Source organism: Grus americana, chromosome 17 (assembly GCF_028858705.1).
Source record: "Grus americana isolate bGruAme1 chromosome 17, bGruAme1.mat, whole genome shotgun sequence".
NCBI classification, from domain to species: domain Eukaryota; kingdom Metazoa; phylum Chordata; class Aves; order Gruiformes; family Gruidae; genus Grus; species Grus americana.
In genome coordinates, this window is record NC_072868.1 from 6,171,876 (window position 1) to 6,193,003 (window position 21,128).

Below are 21,128 nucleotides of genomic sequence, written 5' to 3' on the forward strand. Positions count from 1 at the left end.
CTCTTTGGCTGGAAAAATTCAACTTGACCTTGGATTTACTGTATTTTCACACATACAACCTATGAATTACCTGTTTAAAAACAAACACACAAACATACCTCTTTTACAGCCCGCATCAATTCTCATTTGAGGAGGAAAGCCACTGAAATTTCCCTTCGCCCTGCCCTGCCAAGACCCATCACCGGTGTTTCGGTGCGGAGAGCAGCACCTAGGCTTCCTGCATGCCCGGGCTCCCAGCTCAGTGGTACGCAGGAGGCGATACCAGGCAGGGTCACCCTGGGAAAGCCACCTGCTTTCCATCAGAAAAACCTGACAAAATATCAACACGCTCCCCACAGAACATTTTGATTTCTTCAAAATTGGCATTTTCCAGCCATCCTGTTGGGAAGTTTTTTTCGCCAGCTCAAAGCACCGTGCCCGTGCCAAGGTTCTCTGCCTGCAGAGACGCCTGGAGCTCTGCTGCAGGGAACAAGGAGCCTGCAGCCAGAGCCATGTATTTTAGCCTTTCTCGCTCAGCAAGCCCCGCAAAGCCTTTCTGAGATTCCCTCCCCACCCCGTGCACAGTTCGTCACTGATTTAACAGCATCTGTTGAGTCTTCAACTAGAGCTCCAAGAGAAGGTAATGCCCGAAAACTCAAGGGCAGCATCACACACATGTTCCTGGCCCCCAGCCTTCCCCTCCCACCACCTTCGCAGCTTTTGGAATTCACACAACTCAGTGCACCGGGGGTATTTGCTAAGAAAGTGCAATTTCTCTGCAACACAAGCTCATTTTTCTGGGCTTGGGGTGACCAGAGATCTGTCACATTAAAAAAAAGAAAAAAAAAAGAATTTTTTCTTTTTCTGAAGCTACAGCAGTTCCCGATCTGCTCCAGCCTATGGAAGGCCAGGGCTGGCTGGGGCATTAGCCACAACCTTATTCCTGGCCTGATGTAGCTTTGCCATCTGCACGGTGGATGCTCCGTGCCTGAGATCACAACCTGAGGGCAGTAAAGCTGTCTGCTGTAGCTGGCACCAGGAGTCACTTGCCTGGTGATGGTCCGATGACAGGGAAGGCAGCACATCTAAGGGAGCAACATCTCTGCCTTAACCCCTCCATCAACCTTTTTTCCAGCAACTCTGCTTTTTTTCCCCCTTTAAACACAGGGATAAAATGGGTTTTTTCCAGACTGCAAGGTCACTTGGAAGCATATGGACGCACTGATTCATATTACAAAGACTCTGTGCCAGATTTTCCTGGGATTTACGGTAACAGCGACGGAGCTTTATAAAAACACTCATAAAAACTTGAACTTAAAAAAAAAAAGACCAACTTACCATCCTATCAGATGACTCACAGAGGTAACTCCTATCAGTTACAGCAGTTGTGCACCAGTAGCTTTCTCATATCAGATATTCTGAGCTGATCTCATGCACTGAGAAATGCAGATCGGGCAAATGACTTTGTGGTGCTTATGCAATACCTCCTCTGCTTATTTTTGTCGGTAGCTTTTAGAACAGAGGAATGAAAGGTCCTAATGCAAAAAAAAAAAAAATCAAACCGAGGAAGTACAATTTGACCTCCCTAACTTCATTAGAAATTTTTAAAAAATTTGTACTGAAAGCTGACATCATTTTTTCCAAACAGGAGAGCCTAGATGGCCGACTGGCCTCGGCAACTCTCAGGCACCCTTTAAAAGACTGATGGGAAAACGTAACTTCCCGTTAATGTGGGCTGATCTGAGATTACAAAACAGTCCTGTAAATAGTGTTAGTCATCACTGAACTTGGCATCAAAAAAAGACTGTTTGCTATGCTAAAGCTTCGTGAAAAACTAGAAATTATAACTTTTTTTAAAAATCTATAAATAAAAAGGTATAAAGCTGTGATCTGGATTTAGACAGTGCGAATTGCATGCTCTCAATACCTGCTTTATGCCACTCTCATCCCACCTTTTCATGGTTAGTCTTTCCCTCTGCAGAGGGCCAGAAAGTTATTCATTAGCATGAGCAAGTGGAATACTTGGATGACTATGAATGGGCTTTGCTATTCAGAGGGGAACAGCATCCATTTGACACCAATCCCAAGATCCTCATTTTTGATGCTAAGTTAAATATTACACAATCTAGCAGAGTGCGATGACCTTTCCAAGTTGAGTCAATTAGGAAAAAAACCAATAAGACCAGCCTGAAGGCTACAAAATACAGCTTTAAAGGCTGAAAGGAGTTTCGTGTCAGGGAAGCAACGGCAAAAGGGAATTCTTTTTTAATTTTATTCTGCAGCTCTAAGACAGGCCAGGGAGAAACTGCTGGGCCCTCTGCAAGCTTTTTTGTTTCCAGCAAACTCCTGACAGAGATCCAGTTCCAGAGTCTCCATTCCTGAGACAGCTCGAGTCCCTGGCGGATCTTACCTAGTGTTTATGGAGCCGTCAGATATCAAAAAGATGATTTTTATCTGTCAACAGACTAAATTTGATACAGAGCAATGGAGATACACAAAGACCCCCATTGTGCCACGTTAACAGAGTGCCTCTCCTGAGCATGCCGTCACTATTATTTTGGGTAAATGTGAACGGCCTGACCCACCTACGGAGAACCTAAAAGCTCTGCATTTCATTTACCAGCCCATTTGCATCAAGCTCCGTGCTCTCTCCAACAACTTTCGTTAAAAATGCAATCAAAGCGGCCCCAGCCGCCACAGCTCTCCTGCTGGGGCTCCGATATTAATGCCACCTGAGAACACAGATTGCAAATTTAGCTGGAAGTGAATCACAGTGCCAATTTACTGGGGGGAAAAAAAAAAAATTAATCAAGTGTACTGTTTGTCCGTTTAATTTCCATGGAACAGTTGCATAACCACATGTTCGGAGCATGTTTTATTCACTGCTCACCTTCTGGAATGCACTAATACTTTAATACACCACTAATATATAACAGAACGGATAATTCACCGATTTCTCCGTCATTAAAGCAAGGCCATTTTAATGGATAGGGTAAATTAATAGCAGAAAAATTAATTAATTAAAACCCAGTCTTACAACAGAGCTCAGTATACCACCTCTGCGAATGCCTCAGACCAATTTGTACAGCTGTGTGTGAAGAATTTGATTTCCTGTGTATTATTTTATGTTGAACTGGAGCAAAGAGACATTACCTGAATGGAATGGCTACCCGGCAGCCAGGAGGACAAAGGGATTGTACTTAAATTGATGGTTCCTATTTAATTTATACCTGCTAACTTAATAGCGAGGTAGCAGAGTAAGCAGCTCATACGACCTGTGCACCTAAACCTGCCACTGCTGTTGGAAATTTGAGGGAAAATTGACTTAAAGCAGAGTCAAATCAATTTGGTCCCCGTGAGAAAGATCTGCTCCACTGGTAGATGCGGTTTTATGCTGTTGTCACCACGTTGTGGCTACAGGGACAGCCAGGCTGGTGGCCACCAATCAGTTTCTCAAGGGTTGTGGCTCGGAAGAGGCCAGCCCTGCATCCCAAGGTGGTGGCAAGGGCAGGGGGAGCTGCAGGCTGAGCTTGCTCCTGCACTACACCGTCTCTCCTCTGGGTAGGAGGTCCACGAAGGCCACAGGCCAGTGACCCATCTCCAGCTTACAAACAAATTCAAGGAGCACCGTGAGATATGCTACCCCTAGCAATTCAGAAAATAGTAACAGAGGAATAATAATTCAGAAAACAATAATAGATGGAAACTGTGAAACCCGAGGTCCCAATCTATGAGAACAACGCAGCGTTTCTGCTAGAGACAGTGTACAACCAACAACGGTGCTTTGAGCGTTCCTCTCCTGCAACACCTCCCGTACCAGCTTCCTTCCTCCCCAGCACAGGAGCCTTCCCATCGCCATCGGTGGGCGCAGGTACACACCACAAACCCTCTGCAGAGCAGCTTTGCCTCCGCTGAGGAAAACAATGCCGAGACCGGTCAAAGTGAGCTTAGCAATTTCAGAAAATTTACTTCTGCAGAGATTAACAAAGGGAGGTTTCGAAATCTGCACTGCTGAGTATGAACTTTCAGCTTTTTCCAGCTTGGCTGGATGTAACTGGTTTGGTTTTAAATGTTTCAGTGAATTAATGAGTTAGGTTGTTAATGCAAAACATTCATTCTGCGCAGTGCCAAGGTCCCCAGTTAGAAGATTAATTTTTGTGACCTTTTGCAAACCTCGCCTAGAAACAGCAACCAGAAAACCCACCAGGCAGCACCACCGGCCAGGCAGTGCCCAGCTGGGCACAGCAGCTCCGGTCCCACCACCCGGGCACGGGGACCACGGGACGGTCATCCTTCTCTGCCCCCAGCCCAGCCAACTCCCGGGTGCCCCACGCTCACGCCGGGGACAAGGCTCCACGTGGACACGTAGGATGGCTACGTACTCTGCTGTGGGCTCCGGTGTTTGATGCGGCTATGATGAAGAGTGAATGCTCAGTTTAAAAAAAAAAAAAAAATTAAAAAAAATCAACAGCAAAATAGAAGTAAAATAACAGTTTTCTCAACACTTTTGGTGCCTGCTAGGCAGGCAGACACACTCCCCAGGTCAGAGACAAAATTGATGTTTCTGTCTCATATGAAGCCAAGCACAATATTGGCACTTTAAATAACAGAGGTTTGTTTTTAAGCTGACACTCTGCAGGCCCCAGCTGATAGCATAATATGGGGGGGAAAAAGAGAAAAAAAAAAAAATAATCAGAGGTAAAAAAAAGTTGACGTTTGAGAGTTTTTTTGTCTCTCCCCTTTAGGCTCTACCTCCAGCCAGGCCCAGAAGATGCACGTCTGTCTTTGGAAAGTCCACAGATGACTTCCCAGCTCCCCACTGGTAATTAGCAAGTAAAGGCCAGTAAATAAAAGATCCCTGTGGCCAGCACCAACGAGTGGGTGCTCTCTGCAGCACCCAGATCCAAGAGGGAAATCCCGCCGTGTTTCACAGCGGGCCTCCCCCCCAGCACAGCAGACACCCAGTTTGCTCTGGGCAGTGCTGGGTGCCAGCTCCCCAGCCTGGGACTCCCTGGGTGCTGGGGAGGGGAGGAAAAACAGCTCCACGCAGCAGCGAGCACAGGCGTACGTGGGGCACAGTCCTGTGGCCACTCCTGTTGTCAGCCATGGCAGTCCCAGGACTCTTTTCCCTTCGGCTGGGCATTAACATTTGTTCTGCATTTGGAGTCCGTTCATGAGGAAGTCATGTCGAAGTTTCACCAGTTTTATTAATTTATTGCCAAAACGTGCCTGGTGCGGGCTGGCAGGAGGAGTGAAGGCTGGAGACTTCTGCACCTTCCAGACCGAGGTGGGAAGGGGCAAAGGCTCATTCCTCGACCAGACACTGACCCACGCTAGCTCTCACCTGGGTTTCACGGCCACGGACTTGGGAGTCCCAGGCTTTGGTTACAAGAAAAGCGTAATGAAGCACGGGGAGGGGACATGCAGCAGCACCACACAGTCCCTGCCAGGAGCAGGGCAGCTATTGTCCACTGGAACACGCTACGGGGATGGACACACTTTGGCAACTTGGCAAAGAGCTCTGCAGGCTACATCCCTGTGGTTCACTACGGACAGACACAGTGAGAGGCAACAGCCCACCTCCTCGGAGCAAATCCCAACTTCCCAGGTGTGGACGGGACCTCTCTTAGCTGTGCCAGCACGGCTGTGTAACAGAGAAGAAAAGGCAAGATTTGGCAGGGCTGAGCTCATCGGTTCCCGGTCTGTGGCTGTGCATCCTGGCTATCTGGGGTCCAGCATCCTCCCTGGGTAATTCTGCAAAGCCTGCAGCTGGAAGGGAAGTCATGGGATGGGACAGTCTCCAGCAGCCTAAAAATGCCAGCAGCAGAGGACCAGCCCAGCAAGCGATGCACATCACTCCTGTGCCTACAGGTAACATCTGCAAAGGGCCAGTCAGGCTGTCACTTACCTGCCACCCAGAGCCTGGTCCATAACCCAGACCAAGGAGTGACAGGCTTAATTCTTTTGGCACTTAACCCTGTATGAGACTGCAAGTTCCCCTGAATGAACAGTTAATGAGATTTTTCCCCTCTGGAGCAGATCGCTACCACACTAACACTACAGGCACTCAAAACTCTGGTGCTCCCAACAAGAACAAGGAATGCACCCAGCAATAAAACAACCGCAACCCGAGAGAAGCCACGCAGGCAAGAAAAGCCTCTTCGCATCTTATTATTTTGCGCTGCACAAATGTACAAACGCACGCACAAATTTCAGCAGTTTCGAGCTTCAAGCAGCATCACATAGTCAACATTTGTACTAAGGAACAATTTCTCTTTATGTCAACTGGTCAGGGTGCTTTGTAGCTTAAGCCTGGCTTTGAAAACGCGTGTACAGTCTAAAGGCAGTGGAAGCCGGTTGACCGAACAATCGTATTCATTCTCCATTACTTGGCAGGCCTAGAGTAGAAAAGCGTCTTTTCCATTTAGGCTAGTTAAACAGAGCTATTCATTAAAATTTTGCCCTTCTACAAACTGCTGTACTTCTCCATTTAAAATTTGCCTTTAAGAGAAGACCTCTCTCCTCTCCCGTAGCACTCCTCGTCGCCCTGTTTCAAGTCGTCACCCATTTGCGAGCTGTGTTTTTGGATTGCTCTTCTGCTTCCAAAACAGCAGCAACTGGCCTTTGCCGTCGTTACCTGGGTAGAGGCTGGCTCGCTGCCTTAGCACTCAGGGACTAATGGTAATTATCTCGGCTCTTTTTTTTTTTTTTCAGATGAGGATAAAACTGAGCAAGATGGAAGCTAGAAAGGGGCGGCTGAAACAGAACGCGATTAGAGTATAAAAATAGGTCACTAGGATAATATAACCTTTAGACTATTGGCAATGTGCCCCCCTTAGAGACAAGCCTGTGTGCTATATTTCAGGAGAATGTCAGGAATAAAAAAAAAACGCAACACACATCAAAACAAAACCGCTGATCATCCCTTGGAGCTTTGCGTGCTTCTGTTTGAACATCACTTACATTAATTCACTCACTCCTTTTCCTCTGCCCTCATCCATTTGATCAAGCACAAAATAAATGTTATGCAATCATAACATTAACATCTTCCAAAAAAAATAATAATCTCTTTTGGCATAGAGGCTTCATTACAGATTTGCTCCGAGTTACACTACCTTAGCCGGGTTCACAGTCCCAGCATCCCAGGGACCCACCTCCATAGCTTCAATCCTCACATTTTGTCCATGTTGCAAAACATTCCTGGCATTCCCCCAAAGGAAAAGGTCCAGCAGACGGATAATCATCTCTTGACAGAGCCAGCTCCGAGGTTAACGCTACCAGCAGAGGACACCAGATAGCATTAATGGAGCTTCAGGAAGTCCCTCAGCTCATCGGTATCTGGGTCTCCCATCACCTCACACTCAGCTGGTGAATACCAGCGGGCCGGTTTGTGCCTGAACAGGGCAGAACATCAGTCGTGTTTATAAATGCACGGGAGCTCCGATTTCAGCCCCTTGTGCTTTCTCTAGGAGGTTTTCTTTTTGCTTGCATTATCAGAGGGATCTGTGATTGCTGCTTGATCACCGACACCTCAAACGGCCACACGGGGGTCAGTAATATTCTGCCACACCACGTTCGGACTTCCAACACGCCTTGTGATCCCACGCTTAGGGCCTAGTATCAAGCGTCACCATTTAGGTAGGGCAAGACCAGCTTTGGCAGACGCGGCCCTTTGCAACGCGTGTGAAAAGGGGTAGATTACACCTAAAATATACTACTTTGTATTTTTATTATCTGCAATTGCTGAACCGGCTCTGAGTCAAAAAAAAAAAACCAACCCCCAAAACCAACAACTATCGGGGAGCCTGGAGTAAAGACTCCCAGTTCCCAAAGCAAAGTGAGAACCAGCAGTAGATCTTGGTGCATGTTAAATTTCTGACAAGTCCTTTAAATCAGCAGGAAACGCTCGGCCAAGCTGGTGAGGAGTTCACACCCGATGGCAACAGAGCACTGAAGCACAGAAGCCCACGGTGCTCTCAGCGCTGCCGCAGCCTGCCCAGTCCCAAGGCGGCTCATTTTGGGGGAAGCCTCCAAGCCCGTGCTTCTGCAGCACTTCTGCTCATAACCCCACTTCCAGGTTTGCACGTCCACCTCCATATGGGTGACCCTGTTTGGGAGCCATCACCCCAAATTCGGGAACCACAGCTCTAGATGCTAGCACAACATTTATTGTTAAAAGAAAACCAGCATCAGCTTTTATACCAGCACCGAAACGATCCCACTGCAGAACCAGAAACCCAAAAGCCTGCTAGAGGGTCACACGGTTTTCTCACCGAGCATCCAAGTCCCCCGTGCAACGAAGAAACGCTTGCTGAAGACAGGCTGATCACCAGTTACCGAGCGGCCACGTAAGGGACAGACCCGCAGCAATTCCAGGGAAATAAAGAGTGTCCAGAGCTTTAAAACAAGATGTGGGTGGGAAGGACTAAACCGAGCTACTAAATAGTACCAGACAGCGAGCATAGGGCGCTGGAGCCCATCTGCAGCACAGACTGAAGACTATTACAGTGCTGCAACCCCTTCCCAGCTGAGCATTTTTGGATTACTTCATCCACTGTGCCCTTTTGCAATATGCTAGCTCCGAACACTGCGTTACGTTCTGGCTCAGCATCAGCTCCCATTCCCCCACTTACAGTTGCTATAACCAAAAAGACAACTGCAAAATACTTTGGCTGAAAGCAAGGAAACGGGGTTTGGCAGGGCGGGATCGTGGATTAATTTTTTTTTTTCCTCCCCTGTGGATCCTTCTTCAGAGTGGTCCTTTCAGACCTTGAGCGCAGCCGATGGCTTTTGCAGCTTATTGAGTCCGCTGGTTTATGGCAATGTTTTTCTGCTCACTGAACTGGCTCATTCTTTTAGCAGAACAAACTGTTCCACGTTGAGGCAGGAGTTGGCTGTGTTTTAACAAAGGATTTTTCCCTTCTGACAGTGTTTTGCAAAAGACCCAAAAAAAGGAGTTTGGAGCCAAGTTACAAAAGGTCAGGAGAGGCGAGTCAAGCACTGGGTGTAGTTCCTGTATGTCACAGCCAGTCAAGGAAATGGGTGGGGAGAAGAGGAACGGCATTTCAACCGGCAATAATACATATAAAGCGATATTAATGAGGAATGGGCTTTTGAATGAGGATGGCAAGTATGCAGGCACTATCATTTTTGATTTACAAGAGCAGTCTTGTTAGGTAGGTTGACGTCTCCGCAATCATTTATCCACGTGAAGTATGCATTTGAGAGAGTTCAAGTAGCACTAGTAGCAAGAAAAAGGCAGTCTTATTTGCTTCCCCTCCCCAAGCTGATTTCAAGCAGCTACCGTACTCTCATCCCCATCAGCCAAATGACTATTCAAAAGGCTTTTGCCAAGCGAACGCCAGTCAATCACGGGCACAATGCTGGGGGAAAGAAACCCTGGGCTGAGAGACCTGGCACCTTGTCCTGCCCCCACCCTGCTCCAGCATCCCAATCATTTTTAATGGCGGGCAAGGTACTCCTGCAGAGGTTTGCTGGGTGCCACGCCTGCTCCTTTCCCTGCCACACAGTGGGACAACACTGCTCGAGCAGAGCTGCTGATGGAGGATGAGCATCCACTACCCAGGGTGCTATGGGTGGGGAAGGACCCGGCACTGTGGTCCCAGCAGCACAGCCCTCCCCGAGGAGCTGACGACAGACCTTCCCTGGGCTGGGACCACAAACGTTCTCGGTGTTGGATGGACAGGTTTCTGGTGAGGCCCCACTCCCGTTCAGCAGCAGCAGCTGGCAGGACCAGGGTCCTTCTGTGCTATTCAAGAAAGACAAACCAAGATGGCCAACACTGGCCTTGCAGATGTTGGAAAGAGGGGAGCCAAGGGGATCTGCAACAGTTGACAGTATGTCATGCCTAAGACTCAAGGTTTTCCAGGCCTCGGAGGATCCCTGAATAGAAAGAAACCACCCATCACTGGAACACAGCCACTTTTGTGGCTGGAAGGGGCAGATGTTCAACTCCATACAACAATACAACGCAACAGTTGAGACTGTAAGCGAAGAATGCTGCATCCACTTAAAACTGAAGAGGGAAATTAGGGACGCCGTCTAATTCTAGAACTACCACTTGGTCTTGATGCTTAGGGTTCACATACCTACTCTGCGAGAGTGGCACAGGGTTTTCTTCCATTGCCTTACATAGGCAATACCTTGGCCTAAAGCACTGAACCAAAGAACTTCAGAAGCATATTGTTAGACTGACAAGTGTTCAGCTCCTTCAGCTAGAACACCTTTTTCCAAAAAAGTCCAGCTCCTTTTTCATATCTACATTAAGTGACAGACTTCCAGAAGTCCCACTTCCCAATAATTCCTGCTGGCCTAGAGCAGGGCAGATTGCTAAGAGAGCTCAGCAAACCCTTTGCTGCGTTATGGGAGGCTGACCTTCAGAAGTCCTCTGAACATTAGGTGCTCCACCACTCCGTTGCTGAGAAGAGTGGGCATGGAGAACTACGTTGTCCCTACCACAAACCCTCATCCACTGACCCCCGAGTGCTCACAGGGAAAAAACTTCTCCCTTTCTCTGAAATACTCACCATTTCTTTTAGGATTGATAGGAAGAGAAAAATGGATTTGGGATTTCATTCAAGATCTCCATGGGCAAGATCCAGGAATCCAAATCACGCACCTGCCAGCCAAACACAATCCTTGTCATCTGCTCTTTAGTTTAAAAACCGTATTTGTTCAAAACAATTTGTCAAGCCACCCTGGACAGTACGCAGAGATACAGAACAAAGTTCAAGGGTTATTTGTGATATGAACCGTGCTTGTCAGGACTCTTCTCTTTCTCCAGCTGTTTAGTGACACTTGGAATGGATTGTCCTTACTGCAGAGTCAATTATTTTTTTAGTTGAAAACTCACCATTCTCTGTAGGTCAGCTGTGAGCTGAAAGCATCCCAGTTATTTACTGCTGGAAGCTAAAGGAATTTCCTTACTCTCAGAAGACAGACATTTAAAATTAGTTTCAAGTACAGTTGTGATAAACAAATCATGTTCTCCTCCTCTCCCTCTCCTGGTTTTTATGTTTGCTTGCTTTTTAAATAGTGCCTGCTGGTCTAACCAGCTCTTGCCTTAGCTGCCCTCTGCAACTCCTCACTTAAAAATTCATTCACAAGGACGCAGGGGAACTATAGACGTCTTCCGAGAAAAATCAGCAAACCCAGATCCCTGCTTTCAGAGCTCTCCCTTCGACGCTTGACTACCCAGGGACTTCAATTTTTGAACACCGTTAAAAAAAAAAATCACCAAGTATTTGGCCTTTTTGGGAGTTGGGTTGTTACCTTCTATACGGGATACGGGCTCAGGACTTCAGCTCTCTGCTGATGGCCAGCCGGTGGAGTCTCTTGCTGGCTGGAAGACAAGCTCACCAGCCCGCTCCATCTACCCTGCTCAATAGCTGTGGAACGGAAACAGCTTTCGGCAGCCTGATGAGGACGAACAGAGGTGCTACAAAAAGGTTTGGTGGCCCAAGTAAAGGGTTTTGGTTTTTGAACTGAGGTCTCCTGCAAGCCTTTATTCAAAATATTGTTGTACTTATTAATTTGTGGATCACGAGGTCTTGATACAAGGAGATTCATTTAAAAAATTCAGGCACATTGGAAGAATTGCTTCCTTGCCATGTGTTAGCGTGTCTACCCATGAACTGCCAGCAATTACTAAGCCTCCACTCTGTATTCAAAGCTCTATACAATGGAGTTGATTATTTTTAAGCCTTTCAAACATCAATGTAGTGAACTTAAGAGCGCTATTTGGAAGATTAAGATAGGAACACCACCATATTATTCAATTTAGCTCCAACACTGAACACTTATTTCTGTAAAGAGTCACAGCTAATACTACATTTCCAACTGCCAACAAAGACAAATACTTACAGCTTTAAGTCACATTGCAACATGGTCTTGTAAACCAAATTTAGGAAATAAGAACAAGGAAATTACTATCATTATGCAAATACTGCCCAATTACTGCCAAGCAATACCGAACCTATCTTCAGGTCTTGGTCACAGGCTTCAAAACTACACCCATAGACCTTACAATGCGAGGAAATCCCCACTTTCTGCGCGTGCAGCCAGGTGTGAAGTTACTCGTACATCTCCAACAGCTGTATTAGATGAGTTTTCTAAATATTTCATACGTTCATATAAGTGCGGAGAGGCTTGCTACCACCTCACCACCCCGGCTCATTGCCTGCTTCGGAGAGCGGCAGCTCTGGGTTTTGGCAGCGATGTGCCAACCCCAAGGGCTCCTGCCACACGTGCTTGGGTCTTGCTCCCATGTTCTCCACCCGCGTGGTAGAAACCTCGCTCCCGTCCCACAAGTGGGTGCTGGCTCACCTTGAAAGAATGGCACCGCTTGCTTTTCCAGAGCCCTGCGCAGCCCCCTTTGCAGAATCAAGGCCACTGCTGAGCCGCATTGCTAGCTCGGCTCCCCGGTGTCCTATTTTGGGGCCTTTTGTGGGTACCATAGAAACATCTAACAGCTCAAGCTGGGAGGGACCACTGGAGGACATCTGGGCCAACCCCCCACTCCCAGCAAAGAGTTTCCATCAATTCCTCACCAGGCAGGCGAAGCTGCCTATCAGTACCGAGCTCCTGTTTCCTATAAATTCTGCTGCACAGATACAGAACAGCTTTCTGGCCACTTCTGTCATTTACAGAGACTGTCGAGTAATACTTCTTTCAAAAATCCAGATGAATTGCTCAAAGAATAAAACAAAGAAAAACAGAAACAACAAAAAATAATAAATACAGACAGGTCTCAGGACTTTTCGTCCGTTCCTGTGACAACAGCAAATAGAGTTTACTAATAGCTGCTTTATTTGCCCAAATCAGGCATGCAGACAGGTGACATAAAGGGGAGCAATGGGAGAAAAAAGGGAAAGGATTTGTGCCTGTTTTCTATCATTACGCTGCTTAAAGGAAAGCCGACTGCTGCATTTTGCCCTCTTGAAATCATCCCACCCTTCACAAACCATCGTGTGAGCTGGACTGGACCAGGTGCAGGACTAGCAGGATGGGAACAACATTCTTCCATGGGAATAAGGGAATGACCAAGGAATGAAATTATATGAGAGTCAGTTAAAAAAAAAAAATCAGTTTGCCTATTTGAAGGCTCTCATTTCATAAGAGCTGATTTAACTTGAAGCCTTTGGAGAAAAGCTGTCTTTTAGGAATCTAAAATTTCCTAGCCCTTCAACTGAACATGGAAAAGTTCTCACTGCAAAGTGTGCCATGGATAATAGAAATATTCCTGATTTACACTAGCAAAAGCACCACGGCCTATTTGATAACCTCAGAGAAAGAGAAATCAAGACTTTCTCCTCCTTTTTCAGAAAGAAATGAAGGGTGGTCTCATTACACCAGTCTAAAGCATTCATCATCATCATTAGGGTGAATGGCACAGTATACATTATTAACTCTGTTTAACATAACTAAGAAAACCGCAGGAGGAGTCAGCGCAGGGGACGATAATGTAAAAATAACATTTATGCTGTGTCAGCAGGCAGTCTGCAAATACAGGAATGGGGATGACCGGCTAGCTCAGGAGCTTGGTAACGGCATGATGGAGCCTTTCATTTCCAGGGCAGCAGTCCAAATCGTAGCCACGTTAGCAGAACGTGGTCCTCCAGCTACCTGCTTTCTTCCTTGGGCTGGGAGAGACCAGACTTGGAAGCATCTCAATTATATTGCATCAAAATGACAGTGTGTCATGCTGGATAAAGCTCAGGACAGCAGGAACTCCCTCCATACACAAACCCATAATCACCTGCCGACAAAAAATTAAGCGAATAGATGCCTACAGTGCCAGGGGAGCAAGGGGAAGAAGCGTTCACAGTCTGCAGGACTCGTCCCCGATCAAGTCGGAAGCAGACAAGGTAGCTTTGCAGTGAAACCCCGCAAGGGTAATGCTCTTAAGATCAATCACGCAAATCCTCGTGTCAAGCTGCTTACCCAAGTGGCCAGGATCAGGCAGAGCAGCCGAGCGAGAGGGTTCGTTAAGTGAACTCTCCCTGGATTAATGCTGTAAAACTGCACACACCTTCCAGTGTCAACTGGGAAAGTGGTGTGCAGCACTGTCCAAACACTGAAGACCTATTCTGTCACTCTTTTTGAGGTTCTTCTAGACCATCTGCTTTCATAGCAAAAGGACTTGGCAATCGCTAGGGGCAGCACCCAAATTCAGGGCCAGCTGCTCCTATCCGTACCCTTCATCTTCTCCCCGCTTCTAAAATCAGGCACAAGTCTCATCACCACCTGGCAGGTGCTGGTGAGTGGTGAAAAGCTGCTAGAGAAGAAGATACCCTCACCTTTTAGGTTACATGAGTTGCCATCTTGGGCAAGGTCCCATGGGACCACAGCTCCCCACTGGCCAAGCTCGTAGGAGGATATTCAAGTTACAGCGAGCAACACACCACTTGCCGTCCCTCAGAGCATACAGGTGTTCTGAAACCGTTCACCAGGGATCATCCACGGTAGGAAATTGCTGCTAGCTGCCTCCTTGTTGCCTGGCATCTTCTCCTCCTCCCTCCCTTTCTCTGCCAGCAGCTATTTCCATGGCATTTTAGATTATCCCCAAGGGATGCTTGCTGAGCCTGTCTGCAGAGCATCTCCTTTTAGGATCTTCCAAGAGACAACTCTGAAGGCGTTCAGATGTCACACGTCCGTGTGAACTTCCATGCACATGCATGCCAGTCCAGAGCTCCCCCTCCCCATTGCACAAAGCGGCTTGAACGATTAAAAGTCACACAACTTAGGGAAAAACGGCCTTAATATGCGTTGTCCCAGTGTGAGGATCACGCAAACCACACAAGGGGAAAAGCAGCAGCTTAGACAGGATAAGTGCCTGAAGATATCCCATCCCCTACACTGACAATTTGATTTTTTTCCCTTCTACCAGTGCCAGGCCTGCTGTTCCAGACACAGTTTTACTGCGGGAGGGTTCCCAGCTACAGGCAGAGTCTAAGGGAATAGCTGGCAGACCTACCTGACGCCTGAGGTTTACAACCTAGAAGCAGCCCCAAGCTGTTACCCTGCCCCGGAGAGCACACGCTGCCAGGTGCCCAGCCTCGCAGCATCCCACCCGGCACGTCATTAAACAACTCAAGATACCTTGAAGAGAAAAGGGTTTGAGGTTTTGGTTTTCGGGAAGGGCAGAAGAGAGATGAAAGCAAAGCTTCTGTCCAAAAGGGATGGATTTTCCCAAGTGCTGGGCCATGCCTCTTGCACAGGTGAGAAAAACTTCACACGACAAGTATTCACACCAAAGATGAAAGAGCTGGCCCCAATTTACATTCTGCTGCTAAGTTGCTTTGGTGTGCTTCTCAACAGCCCGCACAAATCATTGTGCCCAACTAGATAACCAGAGGGAAATACAGATATCTGTATTCTCTTTATTTCTGGAGAGTCAGATACTCCCCAGGAGCATTTTTGCCCACCCACAAACACCACAAGGCCTGATTTTCTGCCACGTCTCAAAGACGCTCCTTTCCATCTACTCAACCACAGCATCCTGCACCGGCTGGAGCCCCATCGCTGCCGGAGGTGCGGACACGGGGTGAGGGTCTCACGCCAGCGGCTCTCCTGGATCCACCCCAGACCATCAGGCTCTAGCAGAGGGAAGAGGGGCTGCATGCCACCAGGACAAAGGAGGTTCAGCATCGCTCCCCTGCGGCGCCGAGCAGTGGCTGCAATGCGGTGACCCCCCCACTGGAAACGAGGAAATCGAAGCGGGGAGGGATGAAACAATCTGCCCAAGGTACGGCCGCACGCTGCAGGGGAAGCGGCTTCACATGCCAGCATCTTTATTCAGAAAGCCATCACCTCTCCCTAGCGTCCACCCGGATTTAAAGGAGAAAGGCAGCACAGGAGCAAACGCAGAAGAATTTGTTAAAGGAAAACTTCATGCCAAGGCCAAAGGAGCACGAGAAGGCTGCTCTACCCAAACGGACCATCGATTTAAAGCTAAAGAAAGAACTGAAAGCGATGCTAAGGAAGGCTTCTCAGCTCAAGGAGCAACCATCTTGCCAGTGCAGATCTGCAGTTACGCAGCGAGCGCCGGGATCTCACAGAGCAAGAGCTCTGGGCACCTATAAACCCATTCAAACTGACCATCCTGTCGCGTTCTCCCCAGCAGAACAGAAGAAAGGCCCGTGAGATGGTCACGCTTTCTACTCCATCCAGACTCTTCACACACTGGCTATGGAAAAGGGCACGGACTGCCTTCCCGCTGCCACAGCTCCTGGCTGGAAGGGAAATGCTGTCACCGGCGTGTTACAGAAAGGGAAATGAGGCACAGAGCAATTTTAAATAACTCGCCCAAGGTCACAGGAAGGTTATAGCAAAGCAAGTAATTGAACCCAGGACTTGTGAGTCCCCAGTCTAGTTATTTATCAGAGATCATTCTTTTAATGGGTCACCTTTAGTCAGAAACTGTCCCACTTCGCACACAAAAGCACTGCCAAGAGATTATGCTGAATTATATCGGCACAGAATCATTACGAGTTTCCTTTCCAGCCCAACAGGCTCAAAGGGTTGTTTTGAAAATAAAATAAAATACAACTTGCAGTATGTTCGGTGTGCTGGAACAGACAACTCCCCGAGCACTGCAGACAGCTGAACCACCAAAGTGCTTGTAAGGCTCCAGATCAAGCTGGGAGATAAGGAGGTGGTTTTCCTCCGCAGTTAATCCCGTTGTTTTGAAGGGTGGCCTCCAGTGAGTAAGAGCTTACTGGTTCCTAAGCTTCACCTTGGATTTGTATCTTCATTCATAAATACCTCTGGATGAAACAGAATATTGCAGCCTTAGCACCGAGCGAAACATCAAAAAGTCTTTCCCTTCGCACAAGGCCTCTCCTTGAACCTGGTGCGCCACCACTTTGTGCTCCTACAAAAACAACCGAATGGACTTTATCCGCGCTTTCACGGGCTACGGGCACAGGTCTTTGCCTTCCTAAAGAAAATCTGCTGTAGCATCTCTCGGCATACCCCAGCCCATTCACAGAAACTAGAAATGGCCTTTGCTGGAGCCTTCCATACCCTCAGGGTACCCTCACCAGGCAGGGCTGGTTGGAGGCATCTCGGCAGCATCCAGGCCAGCTGCTCCTGCAAGGCTGCGGCGCTGAGACGGCCACCGTTGGACCCCCAGCAGTACAACCTCCCCATGTACCCCCATGCCTTCCTGGGGGGCAGCTCGCCTCGCTCACAGAGCCCTGAGGAACAGCAGAGCCCAGGCTGCAGCACCGCTCCTGATCCCCAGCACCGGGAGAAGCCCACGCACATGCAAACAGGAACAGCAAACCCCAAATCCTTCTGATAAACAGATGCAATTTTTAATACAACAGCCAATCAAACCACATCCGGGGATATCTACAGCGCTCAGATAATTCTCAGCTGATGACAAATAGTGAAAGTGTTGGGCAATAAGTTTGGAAAGGGCCAGGCAGGATGGAATTCGCCTTTCATGCAATACAATGCGGGCTGCACGGGGGGGAGTCAAAACAGTTAGAGCGGGTCTAGCCAAGAAGTTATGCAGCATTTAAGCATCCAGTGGCCTCATCTTTCTGTGTACAAGCAATTTAATTTGTCAAACTGATATTGTATACACGTCCTGAGCAGACAGGTCAAGAAGAAATAAAGAGTAGGAAGGGAGGGATGAGGAGAAGGGGTGCAAGGGCATCAGGAAAACAGAGTCTGAGCTGCGAGTTGGGAAAACCTTACGGGTACACATAGTGACCGGGGAGATGTGAAAACAGAGGTGGACCTCTGGGGTCAGATCCCAGAACAGCTTTGCAATTCCATGCTCAGGGCTACAGCCAGCTGCTTGGGGAACAATGAGCGTTATTCGGTGAGCCCCAACCATCACCTTCCTAGGGAGCACCAAACCCCGTCAGCTCAACAGGAAGAGAGAAGAAAGAAAAAAAAGAGAGAACTTTGCCTCCACTAAGACTCTGTTGCAGGAAAGAAAACAACAACAAAACCCAAGCACTACCAAATTAAAGGGATAAAGGACAATTCTCTTTTGCAAAGCCTTTGAAATGTGGAATTCTTTACTTTGCACTCTGCTACAGATTTTCAGGTGAACCTTTGCCCTCAGGAAAAGTTTCTCTCTCAGGGTAAGGAAATTAAATATATCTTTTCCCCATCTCTTCTTTACTGGCAGAGCAGAGGCAGCTGTCTGGTGGAACAGCTGATCACAGCCATACGACGGGACAACCCTGCCCCAGCCCATCTTGCTTTAAGGCTACTCACCAGAAGACCTTGCTGTCACTCCGCAACACCTGACCGTAAACCCCAGTGAGGAACACGTTCAATGCTGTAGCTGGGACCGGAGATTTCACGGAGAGCACCCGGTTTTGTGAAAGCACCACACGCTTTTCACGCCGTGGGTCCTGTGTTCAGTACAGCCACGCCGTCTGACCGGGATGAACCCCTCAGCCCTCTGCAAGAACCAGCTCAGCAGAAGCATCTCCAGGAGGTTATTAGCAACAAGACCAAACTAGCAGCCGTGGGCCTCCAGATCCATGGGCCCTAAACACAGGTCTGAAGAGGCCTGACGTCAACTATGTAAAAAATTTGCTTGCTTTGAAATCCTACTCCTATTTATTTATGTTACAGGAGTACCCAGAGGCCTCAGCCAAGCCAACGTCTGCCCTACAAAGCTCAGGCTGAAAGCTCAGGCTGGAGAAGGGCATTTGCACACGTAATGGCCACCTCCACGTAGAGCTCCCACCCTGTGGCCAGTCACAAGCAGCTCAGTTTTGCAGCAGAAATAAATAATAGCCAGGTTTTGAGGAGAGGAGGTGCAGCAGCGGGGTGGGCAGACTGCAGGAGAGCTCCTGCACAAGTGCTGGGAGCCAAGCCACCGGCCAGACATCGCGGACGCTGGTGTCCCTGGGGCTTTCCTAGAGCTCCCACAGCGGAGCTAAGCTCTGCCTCTCAGCAGCCACAACACCCTGGTGAAAACGCTGTGCACCGAGCAGGACCTCGCTCTGCAAACCCCCACAAGGATGTAGAAAAGGTTGTTAACCTAAACAGACAGGTCTAAGATTGATTCGTAGGAAGGATGAAATCAAGAGGTAAAAATAACATTTCCAACACACCAGTGACATACCGAGCCCTTAATCCAACGGACTATTTACAGGCCAAGAGCATTCCTCCCTGCTCTTACCTTCATCTGTAAGGTCCCAGTCAACAGCGGCTTTGGTGGAGCCTGTCTGAAGGCAACAGGCAGCCCAGGGAACAGCCGAGCCCGAGAACTGGGATTTGCAGGAGGGGAAGGGAAGTTAAATAATTGAAACTAAGCACAGCTCACTAGGATGTTGCTCCACAATACAAGCACTGAAAGTTGAAAACTCAAAACGTTTCCTCCCCAAATGCATTAAATTCCCATTTTCCGATTTCAAAGTCTTCTACTTGCTTCAGCATCCAGATATGCACTTCCTAAATACGCTGCTAGGAATAGCGTGTTGTAAGCAAAGTTTTACAAAAAAGGAAGGTTAACACACAACATATTTTTCCTATTACTTCAATACATCCTGCAAGCTTGGTAAAGAAAGAGTCTATTTAAAAATCTAGGGTGGGGAAGAATTAGCTCACCAAAACCATAAACAGATTTGCTTTGCACTTTCAGTCCAAGAGAAAAACAAGACAGACTATGTGCATATTGATGCAGACAATAGCACAATCGTTTTAAAAACAAATGAATTGGGAGGGAGAGGACACCAGAGGAGGGTGGGGGAAAAGGAGGAGTGGAGAAAAAGGGGCCAAGTCCTAGAGCAGAGATCCTGAGGTTGGTTCTTAAAGCTCCCTAAGCAGACACTGGAAAGCCTCCGTGTGCCAGCGCAGGTCCGCGAGCACGCAGGGAGGATGACACACATTGCTGCAATGCCCCGATCTGTCTCTGGGTGCAAGCCCTGGAGTAATAAACGACATTATTTTCTGCAGATGTAACACAAAGGAATCCTTCCCACTTACCCAGTGACCTTCCGCACAAAGCATCCAAACACATTATTACTATCTTTCAGTGGCAAATACCAAGGGATATAAAATTTAATTCCCTTCTCCCTACTCTCCCTCCCAAGGGGCCCTGACTCTGTTTACCAAGGCTTTACCCTCTTTACAAAAGCTTTACCCTCTTCCTCCTGCTGGCTTCTCCATCTATAATCTATAAAGACAACCCGGAGAGCAACAACGTTCGCTGCGTTTGCAAGGCTACTGCCATAAGGTATTGGAGGACCCACCCAGTATGCAATTAATTGAGGCAGCTTCAAGGAGGACAGCTCTCAGGAGGCTGAGGGTGCAGGTGGAGCCCAGCACATCACGAGCTGCAGCAGGGTCCGTTAGTTTATTCCTACCAGTTTCACAGGCTGGATTTAGCCTGCAGAGCTGGAAGTTTGTCAGGAAATCTACAGCAAACTGCATCAGTCCAGCTGTTGCACTCCCAACGCTGATTATTTAATAAAGTCTAGAAACAAGCAGTCTCCAGGCATGGCACAAGCTGGGTAGAAATCCCTCTTGGCTTTGAAAATTCCCATTTCTGTGGGGACACTGTCATGTGTCACACAGCCAGGAATGGGGCGAATGAATTTCCCGCCAGTCTGCTCACTAATGCTCAACCACTGAGCTTCATTTCTTACAAGTAAAATGGCTTTGCTCTGGTATGAAACCCAATTTCTTCTTCAAAAATCTGGAACGGTGCAACCGAAAACCAGAGTTTTATTTCCAAGCACACTTCTTCCATCCACAGAAGCCAAAGGGAAAATGCATCGCTCTCCTGACCCCTCATCCACGCCACAGGGCAGATGAACATTTATTAAGTTATATGGATTCTTAGAAGTGGGGAAAAAAATAAATCAATGGTCTAACACAAAGATAGAGGAGCACCGGCCAGAAGAGTACAAATGCACGGGACATCTGAACTCTGGCCTGTCCAAAGCATGACATTCAGAAACAAAAAAATAAATAAAAATTGCCTCCTTCTCAGGGACAGGTGGGAGAATAACCCGTGATCCACACCGAGCATGGAGCAGAGCGGGGCTCAAAGGTTAACGGAGCAAACCATTGCACGATCACTTATTTCATCCTGCCATACATTGAAATACGCCACATTTCTCTGCCCAAGCTACTAAGAGAGAAAGGTG

General features: G+C 47.9%; 1 protein-coding gene across 9 annotated transcripts in view; it reads right to left on the minus strand.

Annotated features, from left to right (window-relative positions):
• The window catches only part of ZHX3 (zinc fingers and homeoboxes 3), a 49,232-nt gene that overhangs the window by 10,300 nt on the left and 17,804 nt on the right, over nt 1–21,128 (minus strand). Inside the window, exon 3 of one of the 9 annotated variants that reach the window (XM_054845323.1) lies at nt 1,318–1,514. The exons of 7 other annotated variants lie outside the window; for them this stretch is intronic. The gene's annotated coding sequence lies outside the window, so the exon portion shown is untranslated. Of the gene's footprint in view, nt 1–98; nt 214–1,317; nt 1,515–21,128 lie in introns of those variants that run through there. One more of the 9 variants, XM_054845326.1, reaches the window with a different exon arrangement.